This window comes from Capsicum annuum, chromosome 12, assembly GCF_002878395.1.
Source record: "Capsicum annuum cultivar UCD-10X-F1 chromosome 12, UCD10Xv1.1, whole genome shotgun sequence".
Classification (NCBI taxonomy): domain Eukaryota; kingdom Viridiplantae; phylum Streptophyta; class Magnoliopsida; order Solanales; family Solanaceae; genus Capsicum; species Capsicum annuum.
This window is the reverse complement of record NC_061122.1, coordinates 27,364,545-27,383,464: the sequence shown is the minus strand read 5'-3', so window position 1 is coordinate 27,383,464 and position 18,920 is coordinate 27,364,545. Positions and strand designations below refer to the sequence as shown.

Here is an 18,920-nt window from a genome sequence, read left to right as displayed (position 1 = left end):
GTAATCCTTCTCCCTTACTTTATCATATCGAGCGTCTATAGCTTTATCATATTGCAATACAAATACACTCACTGGAGTACTAGAATTTAAATAATCCTTAAAAAATTTATTCATACTCTCACTTCTTTGACTTGTTGACATGCCTGCACAAAAAGTGGTACGCACATATGCAGGTATCCATTTTTCACGAATTGCATATATTCTCTGCAACCAACTATTTTCTTTTAAATCATACATTTTCATTATTTCACTCCACATTATCTCAAATTCCTCAGGGGTTGTCGTACCATGAATACACCAACTAAACTTGCTACTGAAATCGTCGTACTGATGATAAACATGACTTAGATATTCCGAAATCTTCTTTGTTATGTGCCACATACAAAAGTGGTGTGCACTGTTAGGGAATACCCTTGCAACTGGATTTGTTATGGTAGCATCCTGATCAGTTATAATTGTACGAAGTGCCACTCCAAACATTTCCTCTTGCATAGTACGAAGTAACCACTCAAAAGTGTCTTGAGTTTCATCCCAAAGAAGAGCACAACCAAACAAAATAGATTGATGATGATTATTAACACCGGTAAATGGAACAAAAGGTATCTTGTATTTATTTATTAAATACGTCGGATCAAAAACAACTAGTTCTCCAAAATTCTTATAAGCAATCCTAGATCTAGCATCAACCCAAAAAACAATTAGCTAAACGAACATCAACATCCATTTATATAGCGTAAAAGTAAACTGGATTCTCTGATTGACGTTTTTGAAAACATTGAAGCATCAATTCTGCATCTCCTTTGTTGGAGATCTTTTTGTCTCCTAGTTCGCAAATAATTTTGACTGTTAAATTAAGCTGATCTACACCCCCAGCTTGACTTATCAAAACTGACGTTATTTTACTTGGATGGACACCTGAGTTATCAAGCAAATCAATAAGATTTTTTTAGGCCTCAGACTTTTTTCTTTTTTATCGCAGAATTTCTGACTGTTTGGAGATGCAAGCTCATGATTGTGCTTAGTGACAAGCCTACAAACAACTCATTTACCTTCTTCTTTCTTTGATATATATAACAATACTTTGCATCCTTCTCTAGTTTCATCTCGTGGTTTATTGCTTTCTAAATTTTTCCTTGACCGAAATCCTTGCTTTGAACAGAAAAACTCTTGACCAATTATTGACTTATCTTTTCTTGATCTTACCATACTACCTCGGCGGACACTAAAACCACTACGATGAGCATAATCAAGATAAAACTTAAATGAATCATCAAGTGACTGAAACTCCTTACCGATATAGCGGTCCTGCAAATTTTCAACATCTATATAGGGAACAATCTGTCCAGTTTCATCCATTGTCAATTTCCTCTGATGGAACTTCAACTCCTATATTTTCCTCATATAAGTTTGAGTTTTCCATTAATCCTGCGAAACATAATCATTAATAATAGATAGTTTAGAAAGTCTATCATACCTCCTCTAAATATTGATTCAAAATTAAGGTCAAGAACCTTACATACTTATTCAAAAGTGATATTGATTCAATACTTTCCGTCGTAAAATATATTCCACTGTAGTAAAAGTTGAACTAATAAAAGTCAAATAATAAAATTTCTTTTCGGCAACCTAAAGATCATAGCAAAAACATTTGGTACAATATGATGGCACTTCAAGATACAATATACACCCCTCTCGAGAATATATCCCTGAATTTTGTTTAAAATGTACGATAACACACAACTAAGTAGAAGAAACTTGTAGCAGAAACTTTGTAAAACTATAGAAATTTAAAACTTGAAAAATTATATTCAGACAGATTCAATAATTTACACTTTGTGTAACCAAAACAAAAGGTAAAGAGAAATCGAAGAAAACTAAATATCGTGTATATAAAAAATTTTATTTCCTTCAGTAAAGCATTGCAGAAGATGAGAAAGTAGAGATAAAGAAATTCTTTTACTAGAAGCTTGAGACCGAAAAATAATAAATATGTAGAGAAGATACTTAGGATGTAATTGAAAATCTATTCACTCCAGCCATCTTATTTCTCCAGTATGTTAGTTCGAAAATATTGAAGGCGAATATGCGGTAGAAGGATTCAAAAAGATAACGACGTTGATGGGAGGAAAGAGAGAGAGGGAAGAAAGAAAAATAGGGTAAGGTTAACAGTCTTTTTTTAATTTTATATTATTTTTACAAAATATAAAAATATATGTGTAGTCAAACGTAAAAAATAGCTGATGGTGTAAAAAAAAGTATACCGACGATGCGTCAAACTTAAACTCATAAACGGTACTCTAATTTGATTCTATACGTATGCTTCTGGCACCTTACTTAGAAGTTGCACCTCATAAAAATTTAGAAAAAGAGTAAAGTTAGAAATAATAACATCAAACATAAGTTGCAAGAAGCACACATATATAATCAAAATTAGAGAAGAGATAAAGTTCAATTTTTTCTTATGTAGGTTTTCAAATGTTTAGACGTACACATTAGGATAATTGAAGGTACAAAATGTGAAAGACATACATTCAAAATTATATGATTAAAAATTGGTTACAAAAAATTTATAACCTCTTCACTATTATGCATTGATTAGGTAAGAAGAGGACAAAATAAAAAACAAAACATCTTATAGGTGATGCAAATCAGTTAGATTAAAGAGAAAGTAGTTGTGAGAATCCGGAGTTGATACTTTTTTTAATCAAAAATATTAAAAAGAACAACTAATTTCGAATAAAATCAAAACAAATAAAATGTGGTGGGTCAGCAACTTAAAAGTCACGTATGTTGACCTGTACGACTTGTAAGTCGTTTAAAGCACAGCGCCTTGTAAATTGCAGGTATAGCAGCGACTTGTAAGTCAGCACTCAGTGCACTGACAAGCGACTTGCATGTTAACCCCCTACCCCACACTTGCTGGTAAACCCAGGGCCTTACATGTGAGTAACAAATGGCTGCATGTGTCCAGCGCCTATATATATTTACTAGTGTCAGTTGGCTTGTCCAAACTACATTAATATTTATACTGAAATTTTTTTCTAGTTTTTTTTTACTCTTGTTTTTTATTTATTTTCATAACATTATAGTATTAGTTGAAAGTAGTTCGATAATTTCTCAATACTTTTAAAATATTAAATTATATATGCGTTTAATTACTTGTGTCCTAATTCTTTTTTAGTTCATTTACAAAAGAATATATCTTTTTTTTTTTAGACTCTTTTAATTTATCTCTTTCCATATAATATGTTAAATATCATAAGATTAAAGGATTTTTTGATCTTTCATATATCTTCGGTTTAAGATCATAAAATTCAAAAGTCTCCATCACTCGTTTAAACTTTGGGTTAAGTTAAAATCAGACAAACAAATTAAAATGAAGGAAGTAAAAATTTTTGAAAGTTAAAAAACAACATTTGTTACAATATGTTTTAGACTTTTTCATTTTCAAACAAACGCACTCACTATAACTGTTCTCCTTTTTATTTAATGGCTTTTTTTAAATTAAAGTTTTAACTATCTAAAATGATTGTTGTTTAATGTTGAATTTCCTTCATTATATTTTTATTAATTAAACTTATTGTCTAATTTATTTTATTTTTAATAAATATAATATTTAAGTAATATAAAAAATATTTGATGCTACAAATTATTGTATGATTACGTCAATAAAGTTAATTTATAAATAAAGATAACATTTCAATTATATAGTTGAAAGGCTGATTTAGCAAAATACTTTTGTAAATGTTCTTTCAATGGGTCAACTCTTACAAGACTATTAAAACTTCAATTAGGGATAACATAGATTTTAAAAAATTAGGTGTTATCGCTTATTATTTTTTTCATGTGTCACTGTCACTTTTTAATTTCTATGGCTCATTACTCTTTTTATAGCATTTTAAATATCAATTTAATTATTTAAATTTACAAAAATGAAAAAAAAATTTAGTTATTGTATAATGACAAGTGAAGTAATATTGAACTTTATCAAGGATAACATAAAAAGGAGACAAAATAAATTAATATAAAATAATAAGTTAAAACAAAAGTCAAAGGGTAAATTTAGAAAATGAAACTTTTAAAGTAATTGATAAACATTAGTTACAATATAATTAAAGATGATAAGATATTTGGATAAGCATTAGTTGAAATCCAACTAAGTACTACCAAATCTTTGGATTCTTTTCATATAAAAGAAATAGTTAATTGTTTTTATTAATTTTTAATTTAATTGGATAAATAGATCTTTTATGATACTGTCACTTTTTCTATGACTCATTTCTTTTTTTTTTTTTTATAGCATTTTAAATGTTAATATAATTAGACATAATACCTTATTTCCCCTGAAGTATACCCAAAATAATAGTCACACACCTCAACTTAAAGGATCTTATTATTTCGAAATTAATTAAAGGTATAATTTTGATACTGGCCACATGGCACATACGTAATACATATGTGGTATATACGTGACACAACACATTGAAGTGTCCACGAAGACAACTTTTAACGGAAAGGATTTGTCTCTACCAACACCAGGTGTGATGTTTTCTTCATCTGATGTCTTAGTATTACTATCAAATCATTTTTTCTCTCCAGTTATGGTCTTTATATGATCGATATCCTTTAAGAAAAAATTGTAAGGTGTTCCGTTTCAACTCGGTGCAGGTAATTTCTTGACAATCACCAAAACTTGTGGTCAAGGCGACAAGATTACTCTCGAGCTACCTATGATTCTAAGAACCGAGGTAATAAAAGGTACTACTTTTGTGTTTTTCTAATACTATTTATCAGTTTTTCACATGAAGAAAGGATCCCTCACGATTGTGTTACGACTAAGGATCTCTCACGCGTGGAGTGGGTTACTGGAAAATACTAAGAACAGTTTTAGTGTTCCAACGCTAAAAATGTTGTTTGTTGTAGTTATCCTAATCACCTTTAGCTAGGTACAATACATGATTCTTGAATTAATGCTAATGGAAATAGGTGGAGGGAGAATAAGATAATAGTATCTATGACCAGACTTTGGTTGCTTTTTATTGAAACCTATATTTCATTGTTACTTCAATGAAAACTCAAATATTAGAAGTGATATGAATTTGGCATATAGAAACTATAATCTACACTGACAATCAGGGGTGGGCATAGTATGGTATGATACGGTATTTTAAATTTCGGTATGGTAACTTTGATTTTTGGTATCTAAAAGAACAATATTATTACCATACCAAATTAGTTTAGTATGGTTCGGTATTTTTAAATTCGATTTTGATATTTTATGGTACGGCAATTCGGTAACCATACTTTATTTGATTTCGATTTTCATATATTCATATAAAAAAAACTATAACTTTAAAACATAAAAATGTCTCAATCATATCATACTAACAACTATCTTTGTTAATCATCTACACAAAAAGAATATTTCAATCATGATTGAGTAATTCAAGATGGAAACTCTGAACAATATTATCTAAACTTAAGCATAGTACTTCAAAATAATAAGTTTCCTAAAAAAATTATTTCTCAATAAAAGTTATTTTTATGTTCAATTGTCTAATAGATGACATATAAATATATTTAATAATCTTATATATAATATATTTGGATTTTATATATTATTAAAAAACTTCGGTGCAATGTACGATATTTTGGTATTTATTGCATAAATACAAAATATCGTACCAAATACCATAATAATTTAAAACTCCTACCAAATACCATAACATTCATACCGCAATATAAAAAATTTGATTTCAGTATGGTATTCGGTATATATACCATATCATGTCCACCCTTATCGACAATAATTGATAAAAATATTGAATCTGGAATAGACATAAGATTAAATGATTTAGCATGTGATTCTATTATTAGGTGAATATATTACATTGACTTATACTATTATCTAAATATGGACACCAATAGAAATGTGTTAGAACTATTTGGATCCATTTCTTTTTCTGTATTACCTCAAGGATATGAGTTGTAAGAGAACTTCGAAATGGTATAAACAACTGATCAGAACAATATAAGATTTAGACAGAATGAATTGAATTGAGCTAGTTTTTGGGACAAGATGAACTCTAAGGTAATAGGACAAAAAACTGACCATTTGGAAGTCTCAAATAGTCTGTCTTTGAATTTTGGAATATGTCCCTAGTCATGGTATCTGTAATATACTTGTTATAAGATTATTGTGCAAACTTTAACCTACAGTAAGTTGGTCGTGGTATGGAAGAAATTAAAACTGCCATAGGATAGCGCAATCGTCTTCTAACAACTAACTTGTTACAAGCTTGTTGATGTTGCTTGCGTATGTGGGGATTCATATAACCGACCTCAACTTGTTTCGAACTGAGGCCTGGGGATTCATATACCCGAGCCCTACTTATTTAGGAATAAGGAGTACTTATTGTTTGGGTATAATGTAGAATTTGGTTTATGTTGGAATGAGGAGCAAAATTTGAACTTTATCGGAAAAGTTCAAATCTTGGGCTGTTGGAGCGAATAGTAAAGTTGCTATTTTAGGATCATGTGAGTGGTCTACTTGTAGAACAGGCAGCTGCTCTAAAGTATGGACCTCTCTGCTGAAAGCTTCTTGGAGATTTGCAGCAACTTGTTATATTTCCTTGATCATCACTCTTGCCAATGGGACCAAATGCTTTGATAAGATCTTGACAAACTTCTTTTGATACTTATGTTGATTCTCTCTTCCTAGCCCCATCCTTCTTATTTGTCTCTTCTTTCTCCATTTTATCTTGCTTCCTTTCCAGTGTCTCTCTTCTTTTTACTCATCTGTTCAGTAGATGTAAGAGGTGTTTTCTCACTGTTAGAAATACCCCAAATAAGTTTCTAAAGTTCTATGTGCCACCTAAGTCTATCCATCAGTCGGGCCAAGAAAAGTATCTATCCAGCAACTTAAAAGGAGCGTATAAAGGTATAATAAATATATAAAAGCATTCCATCTTTAAATAAGGAAGTTAATGCAATTCACCAAATGCAATCCAAGATGCTCTGCATGAAGAAAGAAATTATAGCAGTTGAGAGTAATTGAACAACAACTATAAGAACTTAATAGATGAACCACACTTTTCTTTACCTGCAATAGACGGGAAACACTTGCATTTCTTAAACTTACACTTCCTATAAAATGAAGGCCACTAGTAGTAATAAATGTTCGATGTAGGCATATACAGTAAGCAAGGGCACACAAATCAATGGACAGCTTGTTGCTAATCTTTTGTTCTACTGGTAGAATTTATAAAACATACTAACTCTGACTATCAATACTTCCTATATTCTTTTTATTTCAATAGCCTTTTAGTTCTATATGTTCAAAATTTGTATAATCAGTACACAGAAAACAAAAGCATAGTAATCCAGTTGCTATTTATTACCTTTGATGGAAGATAATGTAAATAAGAAAATCTCAACAGATTTTTCATGTATTAATGGGCACAATCTGGAACCTGAAGCTCATTACCACGCAAAAGAGTTCTCTACAAGAAAGAAAGAACTCAGTCAGAGTAAATAAAAGTTAAATCTTTACTCAATAAAAGATTAACGGTTCACACAGTTAACCCGCTCCTAAGATTAAGTATCCCGTTAAATTAGTCAAGGTGTGTGCAGGTTGGCTCGAATACCATGGTTATTAAAAAAAGAATCTTTATCTTCAGTGTACTAGTACAAATTGTAAATACTATGTGGTATTCATTGACCAAATCAGTAGGTATAACCGCAGAAATGCCTTCCTCAACTACCACCTATGTTTCTTGCTTCATACCCTGCACTTCGGATATGTTTTACAAACCAGGTACCCCATGAATCGGGTTAACAGGTGGGTGGTTCACACCCTTCACAGCACCACTAGATTCATGCACAACACTAGATATAGAACCATGGGGATCACAGGAATTAGGATCAAGTTAATACTTGAGGCTCTTATTTCCCAGCTTATAGTGTTCAGCTTCAGATACATCTTGGTCAGCCACTATTTTAGCATCTTGTTGTTTTTGAGCTAACACTTCGAAATTACGAGGAGCTTGTGTATTTTTGGATTTATGAATTTTTATTGGCGGTGTTGCTATTTTTTGATTGTTGCTCGTGGTTCTAGCTTTTCTTTTTGTTTGAGTTTTCCATTGATCTTGTTTATGCACTTTCTCATTTCTTGTTTCTTGATTTGCACTTGGTTGAGTCAATGATCTTGTTCCATTGGTATACTGTTTTCTTGATGGGATTTTCTTACATTTAAGTGCTAATTTATATTATTTTGTTCTTTTTTTATAGGTGTCCAAAATGAAGAAAGTAATGAAGACAAAGACCTTATGAAGACAAAGACCTTACTTGAGAAGATTTTTGGGTTGTTGATAAATGCTCTAATATCAATAGTTTTGTGTTGAATTTCTTGAAACTTATTACGACTCGAACTTGCTAGTATATAAAAACTTAACTAATTATTTTGGACTTGATTACATTTTGCGTTTGAGTTTAAATTACTAGCATTTGAATTATGAGATTATTAATGAATGATTTTATTTTGTGATGTGTATGTGTTATTATTTATTATGTATGTAAATAAAAGTTTACATTAATACGAGTGACTATTTATATAAATCTTTTCAATTTAATAACATGTGGCAATAATTATTGCAATAGATCAATAAACCATTACAATAGGTAGTCAAAAAGCGTCGCAATAGATTCTATTGCAACGACATTAAACTATTGCAATAGATGAAAATAGGTGTCTCAATAAGTAATGAAATATTTTTAATAGGTACTCAAAAAGCGTTGCAACAGAATAACGAAAGTGTTGCAATAGATGTTGTTGCAACGGTTTAATGTTGTTGCAATAGATTCTATTGCAATGGTTAGCAACTGTTGCAATAGATGAAAATAGGTGTCTCAATAAGTCAAAAAATAACCGTCGCCATAGGTCAAGCTATGGCGATGATTGTATGAAACCGTCGTCATAGCTTGACCTATGGCGACGGTTCAGACAACCATCGCAGAAACCGTTGCCATAGACCTATCGCAACGCCCACCTATAGGACGCTTATTGAACCATTGCGGTAGAGCTATGACAACAGTTTTGATGTCTATTGCAACGGTTTTGCAATCGTCACCATAAGGGTAATTTCTAGTAGTGTATTAAACTTGTGTTAAAGGTGTTAAAAAACTTCATAAGTGTTCTTGATTTAATCTTGAGCTTGTGTTGAAGTTGTTTTGAAATAATACAGATTGTATACCCAAAACAACAATCTTAAGGAAATAAGTTTGGAAAAAAAAAATTTGCTTGTTTGGTGAAATTTTCTTTTCACAAAGTTTTTTTTTCCCATAATCTGTATTGTTTTATTTCTGGAGATTAAAGCAATAAGATTTCTACTCCGTTTGAACTTAACAAGTGATTTGAAGAAATAAAATCTTCATCACAAGTTAAAGGTCATTCGGTTAACAATTGGAAGATATAAAACTTCATCGTTAAACTAGAAACAAGTAGTGTCTATAAGTTGCTATGAACTTGTAATAACTATAATTTTATACTAAAGTTGACTGTCTTTTTGTGAAAGAAAAAAATGACTACAGACGGTCATGTTAAAGGTGTGACAAGTGTGGTAGCAACAAGTGTTGCTACAACCAGTCGCATAAATGCGTCACCCGCTATGGCACTAGCGGAAAAGCCCAAAAAATTTTCTGGAGTTGATTTCAAGAGGTGGAAACAAAAGATGTTATTCTATTTAACAACCTTATGTCTTCAAAGGTTTATTTCAGAAGATGCTCCAAAAGTGCCTGAAGGAACTTTGGACCAAGAGCGATTCGTTGTAACAGAGGCGTGGAAACATTCTGATTTTCTATGTAGGAATTACATCCTAAGCGGCCTCCAAGATGACTTGTACAACGTCTACAGCATAATGAAGACATCTAAAAAATTGTGAAATGCGCTGGAAAAGAAATACAAGACTAAGGATGAGGGAACCAAGAAGTTCTATGTTGCGCGATTCCTAGAGTACAAAATGATAGACAACAAAACTATTGTTTCTCAAGTACAGGAATTGCAAGTCATCATCCATGATCTCCTTTCAGAAGGTATAAATTCAATGAACACCTTATTTGAACATGTTAAAAATGTTGTTAATGTTCACATAAACGTTGTTGTAGTTTTGGTTGTGAACGAGGCATTTTAAGTAGCTGTGATAATTGAGAAGTTGGCATCTTTGTGGAAGGACTTCAAGAATTACTTGAAACATAAACGAAAGGAGATAACAGTCGAACACCTCATTGTAAGGTTGCACATTGAGGAAGATAATAAAGCCGTAGAAAGGAGGTCTAAAGAAAATTATGCAATGAACGGAGCTAACATTGTAGAAGACGGCCCTAATAACTCAAAGAAACAGAAAAAAGCTGGACAACAAAGCAATTAGCCTAAGAAGAAATTCAAAGGGAAATGCTTTAATTGTGGCAAGATTGACCATAAGTCTACAGACTGTCGTGCCCCAAAGAAAGGCAAAAAGAAGGATCAAGCAAATATGGCTGAATCCAAGAACGAAATTGACGATCTGTGTGTCATGCTTTCGAAATGTAACTTGGTAGGAAATCCTCAAGAATGGTGGATGGATTCTGGTGTCACCCACCACGTTTGTGCAAATAAAGAGTTGTTTGTTGCATTCTCTTCGGCTCGAGCCGAAGAGAATATTTACATGAAAAACTCTGCAACTGCAAAAGTTGAAGGAACGGGAAAAGTCTGCCTAAAAATGACATCAGGCAAAGTGCTGGCTCTTAACAATGTCCTGTATGTACCGGAGTTAAGGAAGAACTTGATTTTTGTATCACTTCTTGATAAAAATGAATTTAAATGTGTATTTGTTTTTGAAAAAAATTATACTTAGTAAAGGAGAAGTGTACGTAGGAAAAGGCTACCTCACTAAGGGCCCATTTAAAATGAATGTAATGAATGTTGAAATCAATAAAAGTTTTGTTTCTTCTTACTTGTTTGAGTCTAACGATTTGTGGCATGAACGATTAGGACATGTCAATTATAAAACTTTGTGAAAGCTAATTAACTTAGAAGTTTTGTCAAACTTTGAGTGTAATAAATCAAAATGTCAAAGGTGTGTGGAATCAAAGTATGCTAAGCATTCGTATAAGTCCGTTGAAAGAAATTCCAATTCCTTAGACGTAATCCACACCTGATATTTATGATATGAAGTCAACACCATCTCATGGTGGGAAAAAGTGTTTTATAACTTTTATTGACGATTGCACTAGGTACTGTTATGTCTATTCGCTAAACAGTAAGGATGAAGCAATAAATGCATTTAGGCATTATAAAATAGAAGTTGAAAATCAGTTAGTGAAAAAAATCAAAATGATAAAAAGCGATAAGGGCAGAGAATATGAATCTCCCTTTGCAAAAATATTTGTAGATAATGGAATTTTCCATCAAACTACGGCTTCGTATTCACCTCATTCTAATGAATTGTGGAAAAGAAAAACCAAATCTTAAAAGAAATGATTAATGTCTTACTAATGAGTTTAGATTTACCGCAAAACTTGTGGGGGGAATCTATCCTTACAGCTAATGGAATACTCAATAGAGTGCTCCATAGTAAGACACAATCAATTCCATATGAAAAATTGAAAGAAAAAAAACTCAACTTGAAATATTTCAAAGTGTGGGGGTGTCTAGCGAAAGTCCAAGTTCCTAAGCCTAAAAGGGTAAAGATAGGACTTAAGACAGTGGAATGTGTGTTCATAGGATATACTAAAAGTAGTAAAGCATGTCAGTTTTTGGTTCATTAATCTGAACATTCGGATATCAATGAAAATACAGTAATTGAATCAGATAATGTTGAATTCTTTGAACACATTTATCCATATAAAATTAGACATGAACAGTCTAGTGGAGGGTCCAAACAACCTCGAGATGAACAAAGCGAGGATGTATGTAATGATGAGAATCCAAGACGTAGTACACGTCAATGAACTTCAACTTCGTTTTGGATCAGATTTTGTAATATTTCTCTTAGAAAGTGAGACTCAAACCTTTAAAGAAGCGATATCGTCTTCAGACTCATCATTTTGAAAAGAGGCAGCCAATAGTGAGATTGAATCAATCTTAAGCAACCATACGTGGGAGTTGGTTGATCTTCCTCCAGGAAATATTTAGGTTCTAAATGGATTTTCAAAAGGAAAATGAAAGTGAATGGTACTATTGATAAATACAAGGCAAGACTTGTAGTAAAAGTCTTTAAATAGAAGGAAAGCTTTGATTACTTTGATACATACTCGCTTGTAACGAGGATAACGTCAATTTGGATGTTAATTTCCTTGGCAGCGGTATATGGTCTTGAAATCCATCAAATGGATGTAAAAGCATTCCTAAAAGAAGAATTGGAGAAAGAAATTTACATAAAACAGCCTGAGGGTTTTGTGGTTCCAGAAAAGGAAAAGAAGGTGTGTAAACTTGTTAAGTCACTTTATGGACTAAAACAAAGCACCTAAACAGTGGTATGCTAAGTTTGACCAAACCACGTTGGCAAACGAGTTTAAGATAAACAAATGTGATAAATCTGTTTACGTTAAAGACACTCTAAATCACAAGATCATTGTTTGTTTGTTTGTGGATGATATGTTGATTATCAGTGGAGACATTTCTAACAAAAATGCTACGAAACGAATGCTTGAGAGCAAGTTTAACATGAAAGACCTTGGAATTTTGGATGTAATCTTAGAAATAAGAATTCTTAAAACTCCACAAGGGTTGGCATTGTCACAGTTTCATTACATCGAAAAGGTACTTGACAAGTTTAAGTATATGAAATTTGGTATTGCCAAGACTCCATTGGACATGAGCTTTGCAATTCAAATAGAGCTTTGCAATTCAAAAGAATGAAGGTGAACGTGACTCATACTTGGACTATGTAAGAGTGTTGGGATGTTTGATGTATATCATGAATTGTACACGGTCAGACATAGTATGTGTTATTAGTAAATGGAGTCTGTACACGAGTAATCCCAATAAAACTCATTGGATGGAAATGAAAAGAGTTTTGGAGTATCATAAATACACTCAAGACTATGCTTTGTATTAAAATAAATATCTCGGGGTAATTGAAGGATATAGTGATACAAATTGAATCACCGGATCAAATGAAGTAAAATTCACAAATGGATATGTATTTACTATAGGTGGAGGAGCAGTCTCTTAGAAATCATCCAAATAGACATGTATTTCTCCCTCCACAATGGAATTTGAGTTTATCGCATTGGATAAAATAGGTGAAGAAGCAGAATGGCTCCAGAATTTCTTGAAAGATATTCCTTATTGGCCCAAACTAGTGGCACCAGTATGTATACACTATAATAGCCAAGCAGTAATAGGTAGGGCAGGGAGCATGATGTCTAACGATAAATCTCGACATATAAGACGGAGACATAATACCGTTAGAGAACTTTTCTCTAGTGGAATTATCCTTGTTGACTATGTGAAGTCAAAGGATAATGTGTCGAATCCACTTACTAAAGGCCTAGATAGGTAGTTAAGAGAATATCCAGGGGAATGGGTTTACGGCCTAGGACAAGGCAGCATAGCGGTAACTATACCTAGCAGACTGGAGATCCCAAGAGCTAGGTTCAAGGAGATCAAACAAAGTTATGTCTAACTTATTCTCATGATGTAGACAATGTTTAGTAAACAAGGATAAGACTTATGGTGTGAAGTATTTTAATGATTATTTAAATTTGACAGATTTGATCAAATAGTTTAATCTATAGGATTGAAACGATTAGAAATCACCTATGTGAGGGCGAAGTGGAAGCCACTTCAAGGAGAATGTTAGTAAAGGCCTATTCTATAAGTTCTCATGTAACCGGGACGTCTTCATGGCTGAAACAAACAAAATCGTGAGAACCATAAACGGTAAAAGGTTGGTTGTGTGACATGTGTTGTCTACGTGTATATTAAAGCTCGACGGTTCAAGGATATCAAATCTACCGATTGACTGAGTGCATCCAATGAATGTTCACTACGAAAAGTTCAAAGGAAAACCCACTTATCCAGATGTAATCAGTCGTTGCTTGATGATCACATATTTGTCCGTAAAGTTTTATAAAGAATAGTCATTCCCTATTTATGTAGGGGATTATTGGGTTCAATTGGTGTGAATGAAAAATAGGGGGAAACAACCCTTCGAGGAAAAGACACACTATTTTGGAAAAGGGGTGACTGTTCGATCGGATGTGACTATTCAGAAAAGACATGTTGTTTCGGAATAGACAAATATGACTATTCCGAAATGATACACCTTTCCGATGAATCATTGCCTCATTTTCGAAGAGGCACTTCATGGCTTTATAAACCTGCATCTTTTTGACAAATTTAGAACGAAAATTTTTTTGCATTACAAACACTTCTTGTCTTCTAAAAAACTCTGTGTGATCATCTCCCGTTGAGTGAGTTCGAAGAGAATCTAATCGTTTGAGGTACCACTATTGTTGGATTGTTAAGCCATTTTATCCTGGGTGAAAAATTCTGCAACCTCAGATACTTGAGGAGAATTATTTCCTTAAGGGCACTCCGTTAATTCGGAGGACTTGACTTATTCTTCTTCATCTTTTTTTTTAAAAAAAATAAAATAACACACTTCTTTGATAATTCATAATGAACTTGTGTTGAAGGTGTTGAAAAACTTCATAAGTGTTCTTGATTTAATCTTGTACTTGTGTTGAAGTTTTTTTGACATAATACAAATTGTATAGCCGAAACAATAAATCTTTTGTGTAACAAACATTTTTTATATTAAGTTTTCGCAACTTATTGGAGTCAATCCACAGAAAAGAAAAGAGTTTTTCTTTATAAGGTTAAAAAGAAAGCTAAATGAATAATTATCTTCTATTTTCAGTGGAATGTTAGATGACAGTTGTCCAACACCCAACCCTTGTATCAAACAAAGAAAGCTAAGGTAATCAATTGCTCAGTGCAAATGAAAGTCTCTTTTGTAGTTGGATCTAATAATTACCCTTCCTAGACAAACAAATTACCGATAAAACTTAAGCCAGTATATCACCATCTAAAGCATTTTCTCGTGGTTGGAGCCAAACTGATGTCTTCCGCTGATTTTCCTTGTTTGTGTAGTGAGACTCCATCACTGCTATTGAAGTTATTTATTCTTGCTGGAAAAACAAACAAAAACAGAGAAAAAAAAAATCAATACTAAATTAGAGGAGAAGGAAACAATAATCTTACCTGAGAAGTTAGTATTCTTGTTGCTGCTTGGATCATTGATTGGAGTTAGAAGTTAGTATTCTTGTTGCTGCTTGGATCATTGATCGGAGTTAGCGTTTTGAGACCTTGATTTTAAGAGGAAGCTTCTCGAATGGAAAGGAAATATAAGGTCGTGGTTTGTAACCTTTAATAATTTTGATTAAAAATAGTACCCTTTTGACTCCAACTTCGTTGTTGTGAGTTGGTGCACTTACCTTAGGTGTGTTGTTCATGAGGAATATTTTAGTTTGGCTAAATATTTATACGTCAATGTGGGGAACAATAAGTATGTTAAAAGAACTTGCAATTTTGGAGAACTCTAAAAAAGTCAATCTGATGTACTAAAACTTTCATTATGTGTTAGGAGAAAAAGTCAGATCACGAGGGTCTATTATATTGTATTTCTGCTATGAAGGACGTTTTTACGGTTTGAATTCGTGATCTCCTGATCACATGGAGATAACTTTAGCGGTTACTCCTACTCGGAGAACCATAATTGCATTAAAATATGAATTATTTAGTATTAGAATGAAACACAATTAATAGTGTAAATTAATAACATATAATTCATAAAACTGATTCTAAATAGTTTGAGATTGAAGCTTAATTGATTAATTGAACCACAAGAACAGTCAAACAAAGCTTGATTTTATTGATTACTCTTCAAAGAACCTCAAAAACAGTCCATTATCATAAGAATTTTATAATTGTTCACATCAAGTGTTTTTTGTGTCTTCTTGTCCTAAAAAATTTGAGTCCATTTTTGCAGGCGCACCCTTTGTTAGTGTTGCATTTTGTCGTCTTTCATATCACATGTTTTTTTCTTTCTTTCCAGAAACAAATCAGACACTATCTCTCCTCCCTCGGTATCATTTTCCAAAGTAAAGAAAACTTTTGAATTTTGCGGTCTTGAACTAAAGCATGTAGTGCAGAAAGATAGAACGAAGGAGCTGCCAAAAAAGAAAAGTAAGACAAACAAATTGAAAGGAATAATTATTTATCAAACGAATGCAGAACACAATTCGATCTTTACACCAAACAAACGAATGAATTAGAACACAAGTCGGTATTTACACCAAAAAAACAAATGCAAGATGCAAGGTTGACGAAAACGAATGCAGGACACAAGCAGGTGTTTACACCAGACAAACGAATGTAAGACATTAATCCTGCATATAGACATATTTGAGTACATTTTAATTGTGGCATAGTGGCCCATCTCAGATCTTTAAATTCCTTAAGAGGTAGACTAGGAGAGGGTCCAAAAGTCACATAAATGCAGCTATAAGTCCAGCATGCCAACAACTTAGAGAATCAAAATACAACAATTCTGCATCAAAGAACATATATAAAGCCACCATCTCCTTCCGAGCTCTGATATAAACACACAAGGCAACCATCTCCTATATACTTTTTGCCTACACTTTTCTCAAAAAAGGCAACCATCTACTATATTTTAGGACTAAAATGGACCTTAAGAAACATCCACAACCACATGCAGTACTGATACCACTTCCTCTTCAATGCCATATAAATCCATTCACACATCTTGCTATGAAGCTTGCCTCAAAAGGTTCTACCATCACCTTTGTCGGCACAGAATCAACTCACCAGCAGATAGCTAAAGCTCAGTCACTTAAAGATGAGGACAACCCTTTCTCCCATGCAGAGGAATCTGGTCTTTGACATTCGTTATGCCAAAATTAGTGATGGTTTTCCACTGAGTTTTGACAGGAGGGCCCCTGCGATACAGTTCATGGAAGGTCTCACTCATGTTTTCCAAGCTCATGTGGATGACTTCATTGAAAATCTAGTCTTCTCGAAACCAAATAGACCAATTTCTTGTATAATAGCAGACAGTTTCCACATATGGGGATCAATGATTGCCAAGAAATATAATCTCATCAATGTTTCATTTTGGACTGAACCAGCAACAGTGCTTACAGTCTTCTATCACACCGACCTGCTCAAGAGTAATGGTCACTTTGGGTGTCATGGTATGAACCCCATATATTGAAGTTATTAATTACTGTCTAATTTCTGGTTACATTACATAATCGAGTAGCTAATGAGCTATCATTTTGTCCAGATAAGTATGAAGACACCATCAGATACATACCAGGAATCCAAGCCATTAAACCAGAAGATTTACCTTCATATTGTCAAGATGCTGATCCAAACGACAGTAATTATGTGTTTAAGTGTATTGAAGATGCACAGAAAGCGGACTTTTTTTTTTTTTTTGGAACTTGGTAACTTTGCACAGAAAGCGGACTTGGTCATCGGTAATACAGTGCAAGAGCTAGTCTTCAACCATCTCGGTGTTCCAAGAGCAGCAGCCATTCTATGCAATTGGGTCAATCTTTCCCACAAACTTCACCAAGAGAACAATTTCAACGAGCCTGCTACCGGTTTCAGATTACACCAACTGGCTCAATAGCAAACAAGATGGTACCGTGTTATACATCTTATTTGGCATTCTTGCTAGTTTAAGTAAACAGGATATTCTGGAAATAGCACAAGGCATTCTGATAAGTTTTGGGTGCTACATCACAATATCTTCGTTTCTGGGGAACAAAACACTTTGCCTCTTGGATTTGAGGAAGAAACTGCAGATAGAGGACTGGTTGTGCTGTGGTGCTCTCAATTAGCAGTACTATCACATCCAGCAGTTGGAGGTTTTTCGACTCATAGTGGATGGAATTCAGTCTTGGAGAGCATATTGTGTGAAGTTCCAACGATATGCTTTCCTGTTATGGCGGATCAACTTACTAACAGGAAATTAGTAGTTAATGATTGGAGGATCGGTGTGAATCTTTGCACCGGAAGATTAATCAGGAGGGAGTAAGTTGCAGAAAATATTGGAAAGATAATTGAGTGGATCAAATGAAATGAAGAAAAATGTAGAGAAACAAAGATGATCCTTCAGAATGCACTTTCTGATGAGGGGTCTTCAGAGAAGAATCTCAACCAATTCATAGAAGACATGAAGAACAAGATTCTTCATAAAAATTGAGATGGCCAACAAGCGTTTGCCATCACATTAGTGCTTATCAATGCCAGTTCTGCAAAGCAAGAACATAACAAGTGATGTATTTTAATTTTTTTTTTATGAAGTAACTTGGCAAGTGATGTAGTGGTTCTCCAAGTGTATCGGAATGAATAATGGCATAACATACAATAAATATTATGCCTTAAACTAGTCGGGTCAGCTATATGAATCCTCACTATTTATCCAGCTCCATTTACCCAGTTTAGTTATGGCACGGCATAATTGCAAAAAAACTGCTCAGCAGATATATTTTCACCAAAAATATAGCATGTCAATATCCTCTATATCCCAAGGTATCAACAAAAGAGTGGTACTCAGGTGGCAGGTATCAACAATATTATTGTCAGCTGAAAACGTGTGAAGGAACTGCATCAGGGACATTCACATGTTGTATATGATATCTTTTTTTGATAACCGTGGAGTCCAGGCCAGCTCCCACCACCTCCCAGTAGCAACAACTATCAAGTAACTCTATCCATCAACCAAGGCTAGGATAGATGGGAAAAATCATCGCAACTTAGGTTAAACTATAGCGATATATAAGTCCATTAACTTTAACAGCCATTAAGGCATGGTACTTTAAAGGATCTTATATACCGCACT

The 18,920-nt window shown here is 33.3% G+C and overlaps 2 long non-coding RNA genes and 1 pseudogene across 2 annotated transcripts; 2 read left to right on the top strand and 1 right to left on the bottom strand.

The window, feature by feature from the left end:
- The first annotated feature begins 4,293 nt into the window (after positions 1–4,293).
- LOC107851662 lies at positions 4,294–8,589 on the top strand. The gene is made up of 3 exons (XR_001669116.2): positions 4,294–4,539; positions 4,669–4,758; positions 8,290–8,589. It is a non-coding gene; the product is annotated as an uncharacterized LOC107851662 (long non-coding RNA).
- Positions 5,740–15,724, bottom strand: LOC107851660. The gene is made up of 3 exons (XR_001669114.2): positions 15,069–15,724; positions 7,401–7,502; positions 5,740–6,798 (listed from the first exon to the last, which is right to left on the bottom strand). It is a non-coding gene; the product is annotated as an uncharacterized LOC107851660 (long non-coding RNA).
- A 1,008-nt stretch (positions 15,725–16,732) lies between these two features.
- On the top strand, positions 16,733–18,281 carry LOC107849335 (annotated as a pseudogene).
- The last annotated feature ends 639 nt before the right edge of the window (positions 18,282–18,920 follow it).